General features: G+C 35.4%; 1 long non-coding RNA gene across 1 annotated transcript; it reads right to left on the bottom strand.

Moving 5' to 3' along the window:
- Positions 1-13,244: 13,244 nt before the first annotated feature.
- Positions 13,245-15,832, bottom strand: LOC127557745 (uncharacterized). Its single transcript, XR_007952615.1, has 2 exons — positions 15,651-15,832; positions 13,245-14,264 (listed from the first exon to the last, which is right to left on the bottom strand). It is a non-coding gene; the product is annotated as an uncharacterized LOC127557745 (long non-coding RNA).
- Between the last annotated feature and the right edge of the window lie 4,450 nt (positions 15,833-20,282).

The raw sequence follows: 20,282 nt of genomic DNA, 5'->3' as shown, positions 1-20,282 counted from the left end.
TATCCTACAATCAGCCATGAGAATTAGTCAAACCAGCATGCCCTAAGCTGAAAAAAACCAGTGATATTTTGTAGCCCAGAATAAGACATTAAATCTACAAGAATTCAGACCTTTACTAGATTTTCCTCATCAATTTTTCTCCCTTTATATATATATTTTTTTGTTTAATAATCAGTCAGCTGAAATGCTGACATTGAAATGCCATAAGAATTAAAGGAAAAACTTGAATAAGTTGGATAGATCTATTAAAGAGGATGAGATTGTGGGGAATGACAAAGAGACAAAGTCAACTTTGTTGTCAGAGATAACAAAACAAAACAAAACTTTCAACAATTGTTGTTATTCAGTCATTTTGAACTATTTATAAGCCAAAGGACCATAGCACACCAATACTGTCAATGGGATTTTCTTAGCAAAGATCCTGGAATGGTTTGCCTTTTTTTTTTCCTCTTAATTAAAGCCATACAAATGTGAAATGGGTTTTCTGAGATGAGAAAGCCTTTTTTCTTAGAAGTTTACAAATAAAGTTTCTTTCTTTTTTTTTTTTTTAATTTTTATTTAATAATTACTTTATATTGACAGAATCCATGCCAGGGTAATTTTTTTTTACAACATTATCCCTTGCACTCGTTTCTGTTCCAATTTTTTCCCCTCCCTCCCTCCACCTCCTCCCCTAGATGGCAAGCAGTCCTTTATATGTTGGATATGTTGTAGTATATCCTAGATACAATATATGTTTGCAGAACCGAACAGTTCTCTTGTTGCATAGGGAGAATTGGATTCAGAAGGTATAAATAACCCGGGAAGAAAAACAAAAATGCAGATAGTTCACATTCATTTCCCAGTATTCTTTCTTTGGGTGTAGCTGCTTTTGTCCGTCATTTATCAATTGAAAGTCAGTTAGGTCTCTTTGTCAAAGAAATCCACTTCCATCAAAATATGTCCTCATACAATATCGTTGTCGAAGTGTATAATGATCTCCTGCTTCTGCTCATTTCACTTAGCATCAGTTCATGTAAGTCTCGCCAGTCCTCTCTGTATTCATCCTGCTGGTCATTTCTTACAGAACAATAATATTCCATAACATTCATATACCACAATTTACCCAGCCATTCTCCAATTGATGGGCATCCATTCATTTTCCAGTTTCTAGCACCACACTAGGGCTGCTACAAACATTTTGGCACATACAGGTCCCTTTCCCTTCTTTAGTATTTCTTTGGGATATAAGCCCAATAGAAACACTGCTGGATCAAAGGGTATGCACAATTTGATAATTTTTTGGGCATAATTCCAGATTGCTCTCCAGAATGGTTGGATTCGTTCACAACTCCACCAACAATGCAATAGTGTCCCAGTTTTCCCGCATCCCCTCCAACATTCATCATTATTTTTTCCTGTCATCTTAGCCAATCTGACAGGTATGTAGTGGTATCTCAGAGTTGTCTTAATTTGCATTTCTCTGATCAATAATGATTTGGAACACTCTTTCATATGAGTGGTGATAGTTTCAATTTCATCCTCTGAAAATTGTCTGTTCATATCCTTTGACCATTTATCAATTGGAGAATGGCTTGATTTCTTATAAATTTGAGTCAGTTCTCTATATATTTTGGAAATGAGGCCTTTATCAGAACCTTTAACTGTGAAGATGTTTTCCCAGTTTGTTGCTTCCCTTCTAATCTTGTTTGCATTAGTTTTGTTTGTACAAAGGCTTTTTAATTTGATGTAATCAAAATTTTCTATTTTGTGATCGGTAATGGTCTCTAGTTCATCTTTGGTCACAAATTTCTTTCTTCTCCACAAGTCTGAGAGATAACCTATTCTATGTTCCTCTAATTTATTTATAATCTCGTTCTTTATGCCTAGGTCATGGACCCATTTTGATCTTATCTTGGTATATGGTGTTAAGTGTGGGTCCATGCCTAATTTCTGCCATACTAATTTCCAATTATCCCAGCAGTTTTTATCAAATAATGAATTCTTTTCCCAGAAGTTAGGGGCTTTGGGTTTGTCAAACACTAGATTGCTATAGTTGACTATTCTGTCTTGTGAACCTAACCTTTTCCACTGATCTACTAATCTATTTCTTAGCCAATACCAAATAGTTTTGGTGACTGCTGCTTTATAATATAATTTTAGATCAGGTACAGCTAGGCCACCTTCATTTGATTTTTTTTTTTCATTAATTCCCTTGAGATTCTCGACTTTTTATTGTTCCATATGAATTTTGTTGTTATTTTTTCTAAATCATTAAAATATTTTCTTGGAAGTCTGATTGGTATAGCACTAAATAAATAGATTAGTTTAGGGAGTATTGTCATCTTTATTATGTTCACTCGGCCGATCCAAGAGCACTTAATATTTTTCCAATTATTTAAGTCTGACTTTATTTGTGTGGAGACTTTTTTATAATTTTGCTCATATAATTCCTGACTTTCCTTTGGTAGATAGATTCCCAAATATTTTATGGTATCAACAGTTATTCTGAATGGAATTTCTCTTTGTATCTCTTGCTGTTGGGTTTTGTTGGTGATGTATAAAAATGCTGAGGATTTATGGGGATTTATTTTGTAGCCAGCTACTTTGCTAAAATTATGAATTATTTCTAATAGCTTTTTAGTAGAATCTCTGGGGTTCTCTAGGTATACCATCATATCATCTGCAAAGAGTGATAGTTTGGTTTCCTCATTGCCTACTCTAATTCCTTTCATATCTTTCTCGACTCTTATTGCCGAGGCTAGTGTTTCTAATACGATGTTAAATAATAATGGTGATAGTGGGCAACCTTGCTTCACTCCAGATCTTACTGGGAAAGGTTCCAGTTTTTCCCCATTGCATATGATGCTTACTGATGGTTTTAAATATATGCTCCTGACTATTTTAAGGAAAAGTCCATTTATTCCTATGCTCTCAAGTGTTTTTATTAGGAATGGATGTTGGATTTTATCAAATGCTTTTTCTGCATCTATTGAGATGATCATATGGTTTTTGTTTGTTTGGTTATTGATAGAAAATTATCATATTAGCATTCAATTATGCTAATAGTTTTTCTAATATTGAACCAGCCCTGCAGTCCTGGTATAAATCCTACTTGGTCATAGTGTATTATCCTGGTGATGATTTTCTGTAATCTTTTTGCTAATATTTTATTTAAGATTTTAGCATCAATATTCATTAGGGAGATTTGTCTATAATTTTCTTTCTCTGTTTTCAGCCTACCTGGTTTAGGTATCAGTACCATGTCTGTGTCATAAAAGGAGTTTGGTAGGACTCCTTCAATCCCTATTTTTTCAAATAGTTTATTTAGCATTGGAGTTAATTGTTCTTTAAATGTTTGGTAGAATTCACATGTAAATCCATCTGGTCCTGGGGATTTTTTTTTAGGGAGTTGATTGATAGTTTGTTCTATTTCTTTTTCTGAGATGGGACTGTTTAGGAAATTTACTTCTTCCTCTGTTAGTTTGGGCAAGCTATATTTTTGGAGGTATTTTTCTATTTCATTTAAGTTGTTGAATTTATTGGCATAAAGTTGGGCAAAGTAACTCCTAATTATTGCTCTAATTTCCTCTTCATTAGTGGCGAGTTCTCCCTTTTCATTTTTAAGACTAACAATTTGATTTTCCTCTTTCCTTTTTTAAATCAGATTTACTAAGGGTTTGTCTATTTTGTTGGTTTTTTCATAGAACCAACTCTTAGTTTTATTAATTAATTCAATAGTTTTTTTACTTTCAATTTTATTGATCTCTCCTTTTATTTTTAGAATTTCAAGTTTAGTGTTTGACTGGGGGTTTTTAATTTGTTCCTTTTCTAGCATTTTTAGTTGCAAACCCAATTCATTGACCTTCTCTTTCTCTATTTTATACAAATAGGCCTCTAGAGATATGAAATTTCCCCTTATTACCGCTTTGGCTGCATCCCATACATTTTGGTATGATGTCTCATTATTATCGTTTTCTTGGGTGAAGTTATTAATTATGTCTATGATTTGCTGTTTCACACAGTCATTCTTTAGTATGAGATTATTTAGTTTCCAATTATTTTTTGGTCTACTTCCCCCTGGTTTTTTGTTGAATGTAATTTTCATTGCATCGTGGTCTGAAAAGGATGCATTTACTATTTCTGCCTTACTGCATTTGAGTTTGAGGTTTTTATGTCCTAATATGTGGTCAATTTTTGTATAGGTTCCATGAACTGCTGAAAAGAAAGTGTATTCCTTTCTGTCTCCATTACATTTTCTCCAGAGATCTATCATATCTAGCTTTTCTAGTATTCTATTTACCTCTTTGACTTCTTTCTTATTTATTTTGTGGTTTGATTTATCTAATTCTGAGAGTGCAAGGTGAAGATCTCCCACTATTATAGTTTTACTGTCTATTTCTTCTTGCAACTCTCTTAATTTCTCTTTTAAGAATTTAGATGCTACACCACTTGGTGCATATATGTTTAATATAGATAGTGCTTCATTATCCATGCTACCCTTTAGCAAGATATAGTGCCCTTCCTTATCTCTTTTAATTAGATCAATTTTTGCTTTAGCTTGATCTGAGATCAGGATGGCTACCCCTGCTTTTTTGACTTCACCTGAAGCATAGTAGATTTTGCTCCAACCTTTTACCTATAACCTGCATGTATCTCCCCGCTTCAGGTGTGTTTCCTGTAAACAACATATTGTAGGATTCTGGCTTTTAATCCATTCTGCTAACCGCTTCCTCTTTATGGGGGAGTTTACCCCGTTCACATTTATGGTTAGAATGACCAATTCTGTATTACTTGCCATCTTGTTAACCCCGGTTTATGCTTTTCTCCCTTCTTTCCCCTTTCCCCCCTTCCCAGTATTAAGCTTGTGAGCACCACTTGCTTCTCACAGCTCTCCCTTTTTTAGTATCCCTCCCCCTGCCTTAGAGTTCCTCCCCCTATCTTACCCCTTTCCCTCCCAGTTTCCGTATTCCCTTCCACTTAGCTTATTCCTTCCCTTTTCACTTTTCCCTTCTCACTTTTCAATGAGGTGGGAGAAATTTCACCATAGATTTAATATGTCTTAAGATTTTTCACTTAAAGCCAATTCTGAAGGCAGTAAGATACCCACTATATTCATCCCCCTCCATTCTTTCTCTCAGATATAATAGGTTTCCTATGCCTCTTCATGAGATGTACTCCCCCCACTTTACCCTTTTTCTGGTACAATGTCCTTTCCACATCAATTTCTAGAACAAGGTATACATGTATTCTTTATACATCTATATAGTCGAAATATAGTTCCCAAGATTAATCTTTCACCTTTAGTGAAAAGGAAAGGAATAAGCTAAGTGGAAGGGAATACGGAAACTGGGAGGGAAAGGGGTAAGATAGGGGGAGGAACTCTAAGGCAGGGGGAGGGATACTAAAAAGGGAGAGCTGTGAGAAGCAAGTGGTGCTCAGAAGCTTAATACTGGGAAGGGGGGAAAGGGGAAAGAAGGGAGAAAAGCATAAACCGGGGTTAACAAATCTATATTTGTAGATCAAACTTTTTGTTAAGTTCTGGCTTTTTCATCAGAAATAGTTGAAATTTGCTTACTTCGTTGAATGTCCATCTTCTTCCCTGGAAAAAGATGCTCATTCTCGCTGGGTAAGTTATTTTTGGTTGCATCCCAAGTTCCTTAGCCTTTCGGAATATCATATTCCAGGCCCTTCGATCTTTTAATGTGGATGCTGCCAGATCCTGGGTGATCCTTATTGTGGCTCCTTGATACTTGAATTGGGTTTTTCTAGCCGCTTGCAATATTTTTTCCTTCGTCTGAGGGTTCTGGCATTTGGCCACTATATTCCTTGGTGTTTTGATTTTAGGATCCCTTTCAGTGGGTGATCGATGAATCCTTTCAATGTTATTTTTTCCTCTGTTCCTATGACTTCTGGGCAGTTCTCTTTGATAATTTCCTGGAAAATAGTGTCCAGGCTCTTTTTTTCATCATGTTTTTCTGGAAGTCCAATGATTCTCAGATTGTCTCTCCTGGATCTGTTTTCCAGGTCTGTTGTCTTCCCCAGAAGGTATTTCACATTCTTTTCCATTGTTTGATTTTTTTGGATTTGCTTGACTGATTCTTCTTGTTTCCTCGAGTCATTCAATTCCAATTGTTCAATTCTGATTTTCAGTGAAGTATTTTCTTCACTCACTTTTTAAAAATCTTTTTCTAATTGTCCCATTGAGTTCTTTTGTTCTGTGGAATTTTTTTCCATTCCACCAATTTTGTTTTTTAGAGAGCTATTTTCTGTTTCCAGTTCACCAATCCTATTTTTCAAGGATTTTACTTCTTTATCCACTCTCTCTTTAACTGACTTCTCCAGGCTCTTTTGCCAAGCCTCCCTCTCCTTTTCCCAAGCTTCCCTCTCCTTTTGCCAAGCCTCACTATGCTTTTCCCATTTTTCTTCTAGCTCCCTTGTGAGAGCCTTTTTAATTACTTCTATGAGGTTCATCTGTGCTGAGGAACAGATGATCTCCTCCTTTGGGGATTCACCTGGGAACTGTCTGTTTTTAGTCTCCTCAGGATTTAGAGTCTGCTCTCTATCTGTGTAGAAGCTGTCAAGGGTTAAAGTCCTCTTCAGTTTCTTGCTCATTCTGTCTAATAATCAAAGACAGACTAGCAAAGAAAAACAGAAAAAAACTGGAGTCTTTCTTTGGGGGAGGGACTGGGTGTGTTACCGAGCTTCCTCTACAGACTGCGGGGGGCAGCAGTGAGGCACTAGCCCGACTGTGCTGCACCTGCGCTCTGAGATCCCAGAGCGTGCTGAGTCACTGGGGGGTGGGGGAGGGTGGAAGGGGGGGCGGCCAGATCCCGAGAGACTCCAGCTGTTTGGGGTTGTATTCTTCACCCCCGGTGTTTTTAGCTTCTCTGCTGGGCTGCTGACTTGCTGCCAGAGCAAAGTATCTAATCCTGTAGCGAAGCTCTCCCCGCAGAGATGGCTGCGATCACTCCCCACCCCCTCTCCAGTCTGCTCCCGTGCTCTCACTGCCGCTGCCCGCCGCCTGCGCCCAATCTAAAACCGTCCCAGCCCTCCAGTAAAGACAGACCTTTCTTGGCGAATCTCAAGGATGGCTTCTCTTGGTAACTATTTGTGGGGTTTTTTTTCAGTCAAGAATTAATTCAGAGGCTTGTAATGAAATGGATAGTGAGAGAAAGCGTGGAGCTACACAATTGTGTGCCTCCTCTACGCCATCTTAACCGGAAGTCCACAAATAAAGTTTCAAAGAAAAATGCTAATTTAATACAAGACCAACAAGAATCTCTGGACGAATTAAAGAAAGAGATGAGTGGTAGAGGAAAAACTGGTACAAGAATATTATGAGAAGAGAATTAACAGCTTGATAAAAAGTACACAAAACTGAAAAAATAACACTTTAAAAATAAAATTGTCCTAATAGTTTAAAAAAAGAGCACAAAAATTCACTGAAAAAAAGAACTCCTTTCAAGGTGGAACAGGCCAAGTTGAAGAGAAGGATCTAAAACTCATTAAAGAAAAGAAGATTTTTTTTAAAAAGTGGAATTGACCAAATGGAAAAGGAAGTGTAAAAGCTCACTGAAGAAAATAATTCCTTAAAAATTAGAATTGATCAAGTGGAATCTAACAACTCCATGAGACTTCAAGAAACAATAAAACAAGGCAAAAGAATAACTAGATTTCAAGAAACTTTAAGATCAAATTGCTTTGATATCTGAGATCCAAAGGGTAAAATAAAAATTGAAAAAATCCACTGACCATCTTTTGGAAGAGATTCCCAAAAGGAAAACTTCCAGGAATGTTATAGCCAAATCCCAAAGGTTCCAAGTCAAAAAGAAAAAAACTTCAAGCAGCCAGAAAGAAATGATTGAAATATCATGGAATTGCAGTCAGGATCACATAAGATTTTACCAGCTTTCACATTAAATAAGTAGAAATATTGGAATATGATGTTCTACAATGCAAAGAAGATATGATTGCAAACAGAATAATATGCTCAGGAAAACTAAGTATAATCCTTTGGGCAGGGACAATGTCTATTAAAGAAACAGAGGAATTTCAAACATTTCTGATGAAAAGACCAGAGAGGAATTTAAATTTTGACATTTAAATAAGATTCAAGAGAAGCATAAAAAAGGTAATTATAAAAGTGTACTTGTGAGGAATTAAATAAAGTTAAACTGTTTGCATTTCTATAAAGGAAGATGATACATGTAACTCCTTAAAACTTTATCATTATTAGGTTAGTTGAAAGGTGTTTACATAGAAAGCATGAGTGTGACTAAATTATGTTGGAATAATTTCTAAAAATAATAAAGGAGTGAAAAAAAGGAATGTACTAAAGGAAAGGGGGAAAGATAGAATGGGTCATACTTTCTCATACAAGGGAGCTATGCAAGAAATAGCTTTTATTAAGGAGGGGTGTGTGTGTGTGTGTGTGTGTGTGTGTGTGTGTGTGAATGCTTAAATCTTATCTCATTAAAATTGCTTCAAAGAAAGAAAAAATATACATACATACATATGTATATATAGAAATACAACATTCTCAATAGGAAAATAAGAGGGGATGGGGATAATAAAGACGAAGATGCAAAATAGACTATTGAAGAAGATGTAATTTGTGTGTGTGTGTGAGAGAAAGAGAGAGAGAGAGAGAAACAAAAAGAGAGAGACAGAGACAGAGAGAGGCACAGAGAAGAGCAGGACAAGGGAGAAGGGGAAGAAGAGAGGGAAGACAAACAAGGGAGAGAAAATAGGAATGAAAGAAATAGTAATCATGACTATGAATGTGAATGGAATGAGTTCACCATTAAAATGGAAGCAGATAGCAGAATTAGAAACCAGAATCCAGCAATATATTATTTAAAAGTCATAATCCAAAGAGAAGGACTAATAAAGAGTTAAAATAAATATCTGTACCAGAATCTAGTATGCTTAAGCTGAAGTGGAAAAAAAAGAGTAGCAATCATGATCTGAGACAAAGCAAAAGCAAAAAAAAAATTTTTTTAAAAGCTGGAAGGAGAGAGAGAAAGAGAGAGAGAGAGAGAGAAAGAGAGAGAGAGAGAGGAGAGAGAGAGAGAGAGAGAGAGAGAGAGAGAGAGAGTCAGAGACAGAGACACACAGAGAGACAGAGACAGAGACACAGGAGGGAGGAAAGAAAGTATGGAAGATGGGAGGGAAGTAGAGGCACAGAGCGGGGGGATAGAAGAATTATAATTTAAAAGTTATCTTAGGTGATCATAACATCAAAATTTTTTGCAACAGATTTCTTTCATAAAGGTCTTATTTCTCAAGCATATACTGAGTATAGAATGAGTCAAATTTATAAAAATAAGAGTCATTCGCCAATTGATAAATAGTCAAAGAATATAAAAAGGCACTTGTCAGAAGAAACCAATGATATTTACAATCATATTAAAAATTACCAAAATTACCATTAAAGTGAGTGACCCTACACCTATCAAAAATAACAAACACTGGAAGGAATGAGGAAAAAATAGGTGCATTAATGAACTACTGGTTGAACAGTTAACTGGTCAAACAATTCTGGATAACAATATAGAACTATGTCCAAATGGCTACAAAGTTATGCATACCCTTTTACCTAGCAATATGACTACTGATCTGTATCCCAAAAACATCAAAGAAAAAGGAAAAGAACCTATATATGCAAAAAATAATTTATAGCAGCTCTTTTTATGATGGCAAAGTATTGGAAATTAAGGGCATGTTCTTCAATTGGGGAAGTGTTAAACAAGCTGTGGTGTATGATTGTGACAGAGTATTATTTTACTATAAGAAATGATGAGGATGGTGGTTTCAGAAAAATATAGCAAGACCTATATGAACTGAGGCAAAGTGAGGTGAGAAGAAATGAAAGATCATTAACAGCAATGTTGTAATAATGATCAACTATGAAAAACTTGGCTACTGGATCAATACAATGATCTCCAGAGAGAGAACTGATGAATGTATGAGAGGATAGATTAAGGAAGACACTGGTTGGAAGCAAAATAGACTTTTGAAGAGAGGTGTGTCTCTTGGGCATGATGCTGGAAGTCTTCCACTTCTGCAAAGAAACTCATTATTTCAAATTTTTTTGAAATAAGGTGTCTGTGTGTGTGTGTGTGTGTGTGTGTGTGTGAAAGAGAAAGAGAGAGACAGAGACAGAGAGAGACACATAGAGAGAGACAGACAGAGGAAGGGAGGGAAGGAAGGATGGAAGGTGGGAGGGAGAGAAGAAAGGATGGAAGGAGGGGCTGGTGTGTGAGTGTATGTGTATGTGTGTGTGAGAGAGAGAGAGAGAGACAGAGACAGAGACACACAGAGAGATAGAGACAGAGACAGAGGAGGGTGGGAAGGAAGTATGGAAGGTGGGAGGGAAGGAGAGGCACAGGGAGGAGGTAGAAGAAAGTGGGAGAGGAAAGTGGAAAAAAAAAAGGAGAGAGGGACAGAGGGAGAGAGGGAGTGAAAAGTAAAGCACAATTTTAACCTAATTTTTCTTAATTTTTAAAATATGACTAATATGGAAATATCTTGCATGATTACATATGTATAATTACTATCACTTTGCTTGGTTTCTCAGTAAGTGAGGGAAGAATAAGAAGAAAGATAATTTGGAACTTGAAATTTAAAAAGAAAAGCATTTTTAAATTAATCAAATTAGAAAAATTTTAAATTTCTTTATTAGTATCTTTTAAAATGTTTCCTTCATTTCCAAATATATCTAGATATATCACCCTCAATCCAAATATTACCCTTTCTCTACATAGCAAGTTATCATTTGTAATGGAAGGAGAAGAAAAATGAAGTTAGAAGAATAGAAGAAAGAAGACAAAGGATGGAAGAAAGAATGGAAGGGAAAAAAGAATAAAAGGATAAGGAATAAAAAATAGTTAAACATAACCAATCAACATATTAATTGTGCCTGATTCTATGTAATATGATATATCTACAGTCTCCCACTTCTACAAAGAAACTCATTGTTTCAAATTTTTCTGAAATGAGGTGTGTTTAATATAGTTATATAGTATTTGTTTTCAACAGCATACTATAAATGTGTATATGAAGATTTTTTTAGGCAACAATAAAAGAATGTTTGATTAGCAGATGGTATAGTGGCTAGAGTGCCGAACCAGAAATCAGAAAGATTCATTTTCCTGAATTCAAATCTGAACTAGGACATTTGCTAGTTGTGTGACCCGAACAAAACACATAACCTGTTTGCCTCAATTTCCTCATCTGTAAAATGAGCTGGAGAAGGAAATGGAAAAACACTCCAGCATCTTGTCGAGAAAATCCCAGATGATGGGGTCACAGAGTCAGACATTTCTAAGTAGAACTGAAATAAATTAATGGTCTGGGTGAAAGAGAAAATTCTTTGCCTTATTTACCACCTAGCCTTAATCACTGAATGATTGTGACCTCTGTCAAACAAATCTGTTGAAGACCTCAGCTTAAAAAGATCAAGGTCTCCCATTTTATCCATGGTCAACTCCAGTCATCCTGATCTATAATCTGGCTCTGGAGGGGAAAGTAAGGCAGGTGACCTTGCATAACTCTTCCTCCCTTAAATCCAATTCACTTGTAGGTCATGGCATCACCTCCCTGATGTTTTGGTCATCTTTGAGAATGAAGGACAAACAAGAACAATTGAAAAAACAATGTCAAAAAGAATGTTGATTCATCATTAACATGAAACAATTACCATCAATAATGGAACCATAAAGTACCATAAATGGTAGTATAATATTATATTGGGACCCCAATCTAGGATTTGCATTGTAATTATCCAGCATTCCAGACAAACATATGGAGGCTTAGGATAGGCTTATTTCCAGATACTAATGATTGAGAATATTGCATGTGCAATATTTTCTACCTCTTGTCAATATAGAATATGAAACCTTGGCAAGCCTTCCAACCATGAGTGATGAGAGGCTGAGACCGAATGTTAAAGACTCTTGTTTTACTCAGGCAGCAGAATGATGATTCAGGAAAGGCTGAACATATAAAAGTTTTTTAGCAAATGATTTTTTTCCCTCTTTCTTCCTTGATCATTTTGAGTCTCTGAATCAAGAAGGGGCAACATCAAGTTCTTCCAAGTGGCTATCATGGGTCAACAAATAAGTGGTACTTCTTTTCTTTTTTGTTTATTTTTTTTCTGATCTTATGGGAACTAGTACCCTGAGATAGGAGAAGCTAGGTGATCTAAGAAAGGGGAAGATGGGAATAGACATAGAAGTCTTCCAGAGCTACCATAGTCAGTTGTCACAGTCCTCTACTCTACAGACAATATATGAAGAACCAGGGCAGCACTGAGTAACTTGATTGATTCAGTTCAGCAGTGAGATTGTTTAATTACCAAATATATGCCATATTCTGCAAGGAGCCAGACCAGCTGAACAAAGGTGGACCTGTGCCCTAAAACTGAAGCGAGAATGAAATCCCGAAACCAAGGGTCATAAGATATTTTTTAATTTCATGTGTTGCTTACCTTGCTTTTGTGTTTTAAATTTAAGCTCATTTCCCTGTGCAGGAACTATGATTATGAAGAGGCAAGGTAGCATGTCCTTGGTTTGGGGGATATTTTTATAATATGTGTCCTTACTGTACTTTTTTTCAATAGTATTTTATTTTTCCAAATATACACAAAGATAGTTTTCAATATTCACCTTTGCAAAACCTTGTGTTCCAAATTTTTCTCACTCCCTCCCTCATCACTCTCCTCCCCAAGCAATGTGATATAGGTTAAACATATCTTGCCATACTTTTTCAATAAGTATTTTCTTGTAAAAACTAACTGATATGAACAGTACATCATTTATTGGAAAGAATAATGGATGGGGCCTCATAAGCAACAGTATTAGAACAAGCCAGGTTCTCAGGACTCTAGGGGGAAAATAGTCAACTGTCCTTTGAGAGCCAGATTCATATGAATAGGAATCAGGGAAGTAGCCCAGAAGAGATGCTGCAATCCCAATCCCAATCCTCTTCAGACATATACATATACAATATGAATCTTGGTTCCTTAGTTCTTACTTAGCAAACCTCTTCTAATACTCCCACTTGTATTCTTTCATTTTAATACAATCACAGAATGTTAGAGCTGGAAAAAAACTCATTAGTCTTCCCATCCAATCCATATCTGAACAAAAAACCACCCTACAACATATATAACAAATAGCCATATATTGGTCAAAAATCTTTACTTAGGATAAGCCCATTGTTCCTTAGAGTAGTTTATTGTAGTTTTGACAGCTTTCATATTTAGGAATGATTTCTTTTTTATTAAAGTTTTTTTTATTTACAAAACATATGTATGGATAATTTTTCAACATCGATCCTTGCAAAACTTTGTATTCCAAATTTTCCCCTCCTTTACCCCATCCCTCTCCTAGATGGCAGGTAATCCAATACATGTTAAATATGTTAAAATATATGGTAAATCCAATATATGTATACATATTTATACAATTATCTTGTTGCATGAGAAAAATCAGATCAAAAAGGGAAAAAAAGCTGAGAAATGTTAGAGTTCAAATGTTGGAGTTTGTTCTTCTCAAAGCACAGCCGGTTTAGAGGCTTGGAGCCCTTCGGATGTCTCCAAATCCAAAGGTTCTGTCCTTCAGCCTCTGACTCTGCTTTCTTCTGCCTCCAACCAAGACAGAGATGGAAGGTCTCTCTTATCTCCTTCTGGGGAGCCCAGCCACCAACTTGCCGCGGAGAGAGGGCATCTGGTGTAGCTCCACTGAAATCCGTTAAAGTGTTCTCTGCACAAGAGTCGTTCCTTTCGAGTCCAGCGCGATCAGCCAGCCAAGAGGAAAAAATGTATTCTGGAATGGCTGTCTCGCCTTATATGTGAACCTTCTGAGAGAATGGGATTATGGGTTTTCTCCCATAGTGCTCTCTGGCCCAAAGAGCTTTAAGGTGTGGACTCCCTTGAGTAAAGGTGGGAACACAAGCCTTGTCTTGATTAGTTCTACTTAGTACCTTGTTTCAGGTTCTGGCCAAAACAACTTCTTGTAAGATTAGATCAACTCTAATTACTTAGCAGTTAGTAAGGATTCCAACAGAGAAAGAAAACAAAATTCAAGCAAACAACAACAGAAAGAGTGAAAATGCTATGTTGTGGTCCACACAGTCCTGTCTTCCCATAATCCTCTCTCTGGGTATAGATGGCTCTCTTTATCACAAGATTATTGGAACTGATCTGAATCATCTCATTGTTGGAAAAAGCCACATCCATCAGAATTGATCATTGTATAATCTTCTTGTTGTGTACTGGTCTGAAGAGAGACAGGTTACAGATTAGTCCCATAGAAACCAGAAAGAAGTAGAAATCCCCAACATTGAGCTGATCCTTCTTTGAAGTCTCAAACCCCAAACCATCCAGAAATACTCTCCAGCCATAGAATGAACCAAGCCTATGCTTCTACTACAGAAGCTAGAGTTTTGAATTTTGAGTGTTAAACTCCTCTTGGAAGGAAGATTGATTCTATTTTCTTTGCTTTAATATCCATTTCTACTTCAATTTTTTTTACTGTTTTAATACTGGTCTTTACATGAATGTTCCACATGATTAGTACCTGAAATCTAAGCCTGAGTTAATTTTGGAAGTTCTTTATTTGGGCTTAGCAAGGATTGAGAAATGACTATTAAATGACTTCACAATATAAGTTCAGGTAGATGAGGTTGAATAGAGGTGGGATCCATAGGCTACAGTCCTGCCTCTCCCTAACTTTCATCTGCTTTTCTTTCCTTTCAAAATATCTTGAACAGAATATGCTGTAAATATAACCATCCCCCTCCAAACTGGGGAACTTGATCATTTCCTAAAAGAAAACTCTATGATGTTTGGTGACCGAGGCAAGGAGGGAAAAAGGGAGATGGAACAAGGGAGAAAAGCAACAAATTTTGAATAGTTACTGGGAGCCCTGCAACCCAATAATGCAGAGAAATCTTTATATCCCAACATATATCTTAGTTCTCAGTTCATCTACTTCTCAGAGGTGCTAAATGTGGACTCCTTGGATGAGATCATTCTTTACACAGCCAAGCTAGGATTTTATTTTCTCCTGAGTTATAGAAACCTTTGATTCATACATTCTGTTGTCTAGCTTAAGCTCTAAACTGATTTGAATAACTTCTATGATTATCACCTTATTTTATGTCTATGTATTTTTTCCTTCATTATTTATGATAGTCCTTTGTGAAATAAGTGTTAGATAAGAGAGAGTTAAGTTGGTTGAGAATAAGCTGTTACCCTACCAGTCTAAGTCAGGACTACATTCTACCAGAAGCAATCAGGAAAATGACTTTTTTTTTCTAAATCCTAAAAGAGCATCATATTCCTAGATGGCAAAATGTGATGTATTAAGAGATAGTTATAAATATAACCCAACATCCTTTTTGAACATTAAAGAGTGAAGGTAAATTTAACCATAGTCCTCCTCTTCCTTCTTATAAAGGTAGAAATCACAATTTTGCTGGAGATGTAAGATAAGGTAATTTCTATCATAGCTCACTAAATAAATTCCTGCAATACATTTCACCTTGCACCCCACTAAGTTCAAACTTCTAAATAAAAAATATATTAAAAGACAGATAAACAATGGAAACATGAGTCAACAACCTGAATATGAATATTTATAATAACCATATCTTATGCATACCTTATATGAATAGCAAGATTCCATTGAGTAATTACTCCTTTAAATTATCATTTTCTTTCCTTTTTTCCTTTCTCACAAATCTATATTACAGTTCCTTCATGTTTCTCTGTTCCTAGTCTTTCCACCTTCATTTCAAAACTTATCATAGCATAGAACCAAGCACAAATCCTTGGGGTATTCCAATAGAGATCTTCCTTAGAACTGACTAACATAGCTACTAGGAAAAGAATTCTAAGCTATTTTTATTCAAGAACTGCTAGGAATAGAAACCCATGTCAAAAGAACTGGATGGTAGAGAAGGTGGAGAATTTTTAGTGAATGGTGTTATAACAAGTATATGTCATTCAACTTGTCTATTAATATCCCATGGGTCCAGAGGACAAAACAGTGTGAATGCCCAGAGAGGTAAAATCACAGGTTAATTTGTCTCACTTGAAAAGTCTTATTGCCAAAAGCTGCTAAAAGTGACACACTTTCCTCTTTTTTCTTAATGGTCAGAGAGTCAAGACTTGTTTTCTTTTTTTCTGCTAAATGTATAGATAAACACATTTTGGAACATATTCTGGCCTGAGAGGATAACAATACATGCCATTTTTTAGTCATCATTAATCAGACTGCTGACAAAGATTCATTTAAAATGTCGCCCAGCAACAGCTGCCTATAGCAATAACAAAATAGTTCCATTAATGTTTTTTGTCTGTTGTTTTTCTAAAGCAAGAACTGAATAGATTTTCTGCATAATCCTTTAAGCTGAAGAAATATTTAGTTAGTGAGAAAAGGCTACAAAATGAAGTAAGAAATAATATGCTATTGAATATGCTATTTCAATAACTAACATACAATAGTTCATACCTCAAGAGCTCAGTACTACTTTAATCAAAGTGTACAACTCTTGCTGAGTTCCATTACAAATCTTTCTCTTTCATCAAGCTAAATTAGGATGTGAAGGCATATTAAAAAGTACTGCTAAAACATTGTAAGAATTATTATTAAATAATAATTGTGTAAGGTCAACATGATTGTCATCATCATCATCATCTGTCTTCTCATCTTTTCTAATGGGGTTAACTAAAAATAGTCCTCGGACAATCCCCTCCTGTGGTTGCAGAACTATGATAAAGATGGATTTCATAACTGATGTTTAAAATTTGAATAAAAGTATTGGGATGTGAGTCCCTTTTGCCTTGCTGAAAGCATTCACAGTACAACCTCAGCAACAGGCAGGACAACAAGCATGATATATGCCTCATCTGATTTTAATCTCCTCTGCTAGCTCTCTATGCTTTAAACAGCTTTTCATTCTATATAGCTTAGAGATACAGCGACATTCATTAAAAACACTGTCCTTAGAGGTTGTTTGTTTGTTTTTCTAATGGATCAATGCTATATCCAAGGAGCAATATTTTGGTCTGTGGTAATGCTTTGATTCCAATACAGTTTATTGATCAAGTTCTCCAGAGTGTTTTAAATTCTGTGTTTAGAGAATAGGGATTTATCATCTGTCATTCATGAAAGACAGCAATCTTTTGATACAATTATAGCCAAAAATTCACATTTTACTGGGTTTTTACTTAGGTGTCGATTTTTTAAAGCTCCGATAATGTGTTATATAATTTCTCTAGTTTAGTTGTACAATGTACATGGAACATTATTTATGTTCCTTATGGATAAACACTTCTATATTTTCTGGTAGTGATAACCTAGTCCAAAATTGCCATTATAAATCACATTCCACTGGGCTGTTTGGCTCAGCCATGTATTCATTGTTTCTTTGTTGATGCATTTTGGCCAATTTTTATTAATGATATTCAATGAAAGCCTTTTGATAAACTTTTGGATCTTAGCTTTTTCATGGGCTCCATCTAGACAAAAAGCACTTTCAGTTATATTGACAAATCCAGTTGCATGTATATGTTAACAATAAATAATTGTAATAGTAGTTGGTGGCAGATAAAGTAATAAAATCTATTAATGTTTTACTCTGACAGTTCATGTGATATGGAAGTAATCTTGTGTTCCTGAAGTTTAATCAGAACAGAATATATATAGAGATAGACAGATAGATATATAGGTATAAATATAGATATAGATAGATACATACACACACATATATTAGGTTTAACAAAATGGAAATGTTTTGAAAAGTATAAGCTTGATGAACAATGATAATTGTCCAAGGTTCAGCCTAATTACATTCAGAGAAGTTTATCACTGGAAAGCTATCCACTAGGAACTCATGAAGATCTTCTTCTAAGCTATAGGGAAGTCATAATTTGTATGTGTGAAAAGGTGCTGATCACATTACTTTGGGATGTATAAGTAACAGAAACTATGGAGATCCAATAATTAAAATGAATTTAATATTTAACAAACATGAATATAATGGTGGTGTTATACTGCAGAAACAATATGACTAATGTTCATTACAATATATTAATATTGACATAATCATGATAATATATTATGATTTTACCTTATAGGTGAAAAATACTTCATTGACAAGACTTTAATGCTCCATGATTTCAATTATGTGGGTTTTTCCTCTATCAGTGCAAAACTCAACCCATCAGAAGCTTCTGATCCTGTATGATTCATAAACAAATAAAACCTATGAAAAATGAAAATTCATTTTTCACTTATGCTTTATCTTGAAGAGCTCAAGATTCTTCATCATAATTTATTATATGCCATGTTATAGGAAATAACTAAAGAAGAGTAGTATTTTTAGCTATCCAGATATACAAATTCAATTCAAAGAGCAATGACTAAATCACTCAGTAGGCAGCAGGTAACAGGAAGCTGAACATAATGCAGAGAGGGTTGAACCTGGGTTCATACCTTACTCCTGACACATATGAGTTGTGTGATTATGGGAAAATCAGAATTTTTCAATGCTGAAAACAACTCACTAATACTATAAGTTGTTGATCTGCAACAGTAGTAGAAATCTCTGTATCATTTCTTCATGTCAATGAAATGATAATTCCTGAATATTTTTCCAATAGTTTTTTTTTATTTTTCCAATTATATGCAAAGATAGTTTTCAACATTCACTTTTGTAAGGTTTTGAGTTCCAAATTTTTTCTCTCTCCCTCCCTCCCTTAGCTCCTCCCCAAGACACCAAGCAATCTGATATGTTATACATATACAATCATTTTAAACAAGTTTCAGTATTAGTCATGTTGTGAAAGAAAAATCAGACTCAAATATTTTTAAGTGGTGGGTACTGAAGATACAAAGACAAACATAAAATATCTACATTGAACATACCTAAATCCTTCTCAAAAGAATAGGTCCAGTGTTCTTGGATACATTTTGAACTCATTTATATATTTCTCCTAGTTTACTGTTATTACCTCTAGGCTTGTGACCCCTTCATCACAACATCTGCTTTGGGTAAGGAGCAACTGAAAAATGACTCACTAAATTAAACCAGAACCAAATAAATGATCACAAGACAAACAAACAGTCCAACAGTTTCTCCCTGATGAATGATGCTCAAAATAGGCCAAGCAAGACTGAAAGAACAAACCATACTTCTTGAAGGAACGTTCTAATTGAGACAGTCTGAAGAGGGAAGGTGAGAGTACATAGTGTGAGAACACCATCTGGATGCTCTGCTGTCACAGGTGTTTGTCTGGATGGGGGGAATGGATTAGCCAGGATCAAATGTTTATTTCCAAATGTCAAAAGTATAATAATGTGATTCAACACAATTTTAGCATTTTCTAAATGTTTGCCTACCACATATATATGAATTAATATACGAATTAATTCTATTTACTACTTCTGTTCTCTTTCTGGGCTTCAAGGGGCATTTCTCAAAACTAGTTAAGGTTTGATGATTTGTAATCTGGTCTTTGTCATCTCTCCTAATGCTAAATTCTTCTCCCTACCTAGAGTACATCTCCAGAGCTCATAATCTCTCTCTAGGGGTTAACTGATGATTGACTTAGCATTATGGTCAAGTTGTCCTAATTAGTAAATGTAAACCTGCTCCATTATATCTTCCATAATCCAGACCTTCTTTTAAATTCTTTCCAAATGCACCTGTCATAGTTTTGCCTCTTACTTTGGGCATAATAGTCAAAGCAATACTCCCTTTCAAGGCTTCCAGAAACAGCATGATGATCAATTGTCTAAGAGTTCTCTTTCTATGGCAAGTAATCCGCTAGAAGTGTTTAATCTTCATATTTTCATATAACTTCCTTGAGGAGATGAACTATTGCACTTTTTGAATGTACTCTTAATGCCTAACACATAGCAGACATTTAATAAATTCTTTCCTAATCATTCATTCATTCCCAGACCTACAGATCTTACAACTAGAAACAATTCATTTTGCTTTTTGTGAAAACAACAACAACATGGTTTTATTTTATCCAAGGTCATGGAGAAAATTGTTGATAATCATAGAATCTGAAAGTTGGAAAGGGGCTTTAGGGGTCACATGGTTCAAATAATACCTATATCTTCAGAGTCAAGTGTAGTATCTAGCACATAGTAGGGGTTAAATAAATGCTAATTGATGTGCAGAGCAACAATTTCCTTTACAGTTTTTCTCAATAATTAATTGTCTTACCTCCATTTGATACTCAGTGTTAAGGAAGTCATAATCTAAAACACAGCCCA

The sequence above is a fragment of the Antechinus flavipes genome, chromosome 3 (assembly GCF_016432865.1).
Source record: "Antechinus flavipes isolate AdamAnt ecotype Samford, QLD, Australia chromosome 3, AdamAnt_v2, whole genome shotgun sequence".
In the NCBI taxonomy this organism is placed as follows: Eukaryota; Metazoa; Chordata; class Mammalia; order Dasyuromorphia; family Dasyuridae; genus Antechinus; species Antechinus flavipes.
This window is presented reverse-complemented; position numbering and strand designations above follow the sequence as displayed.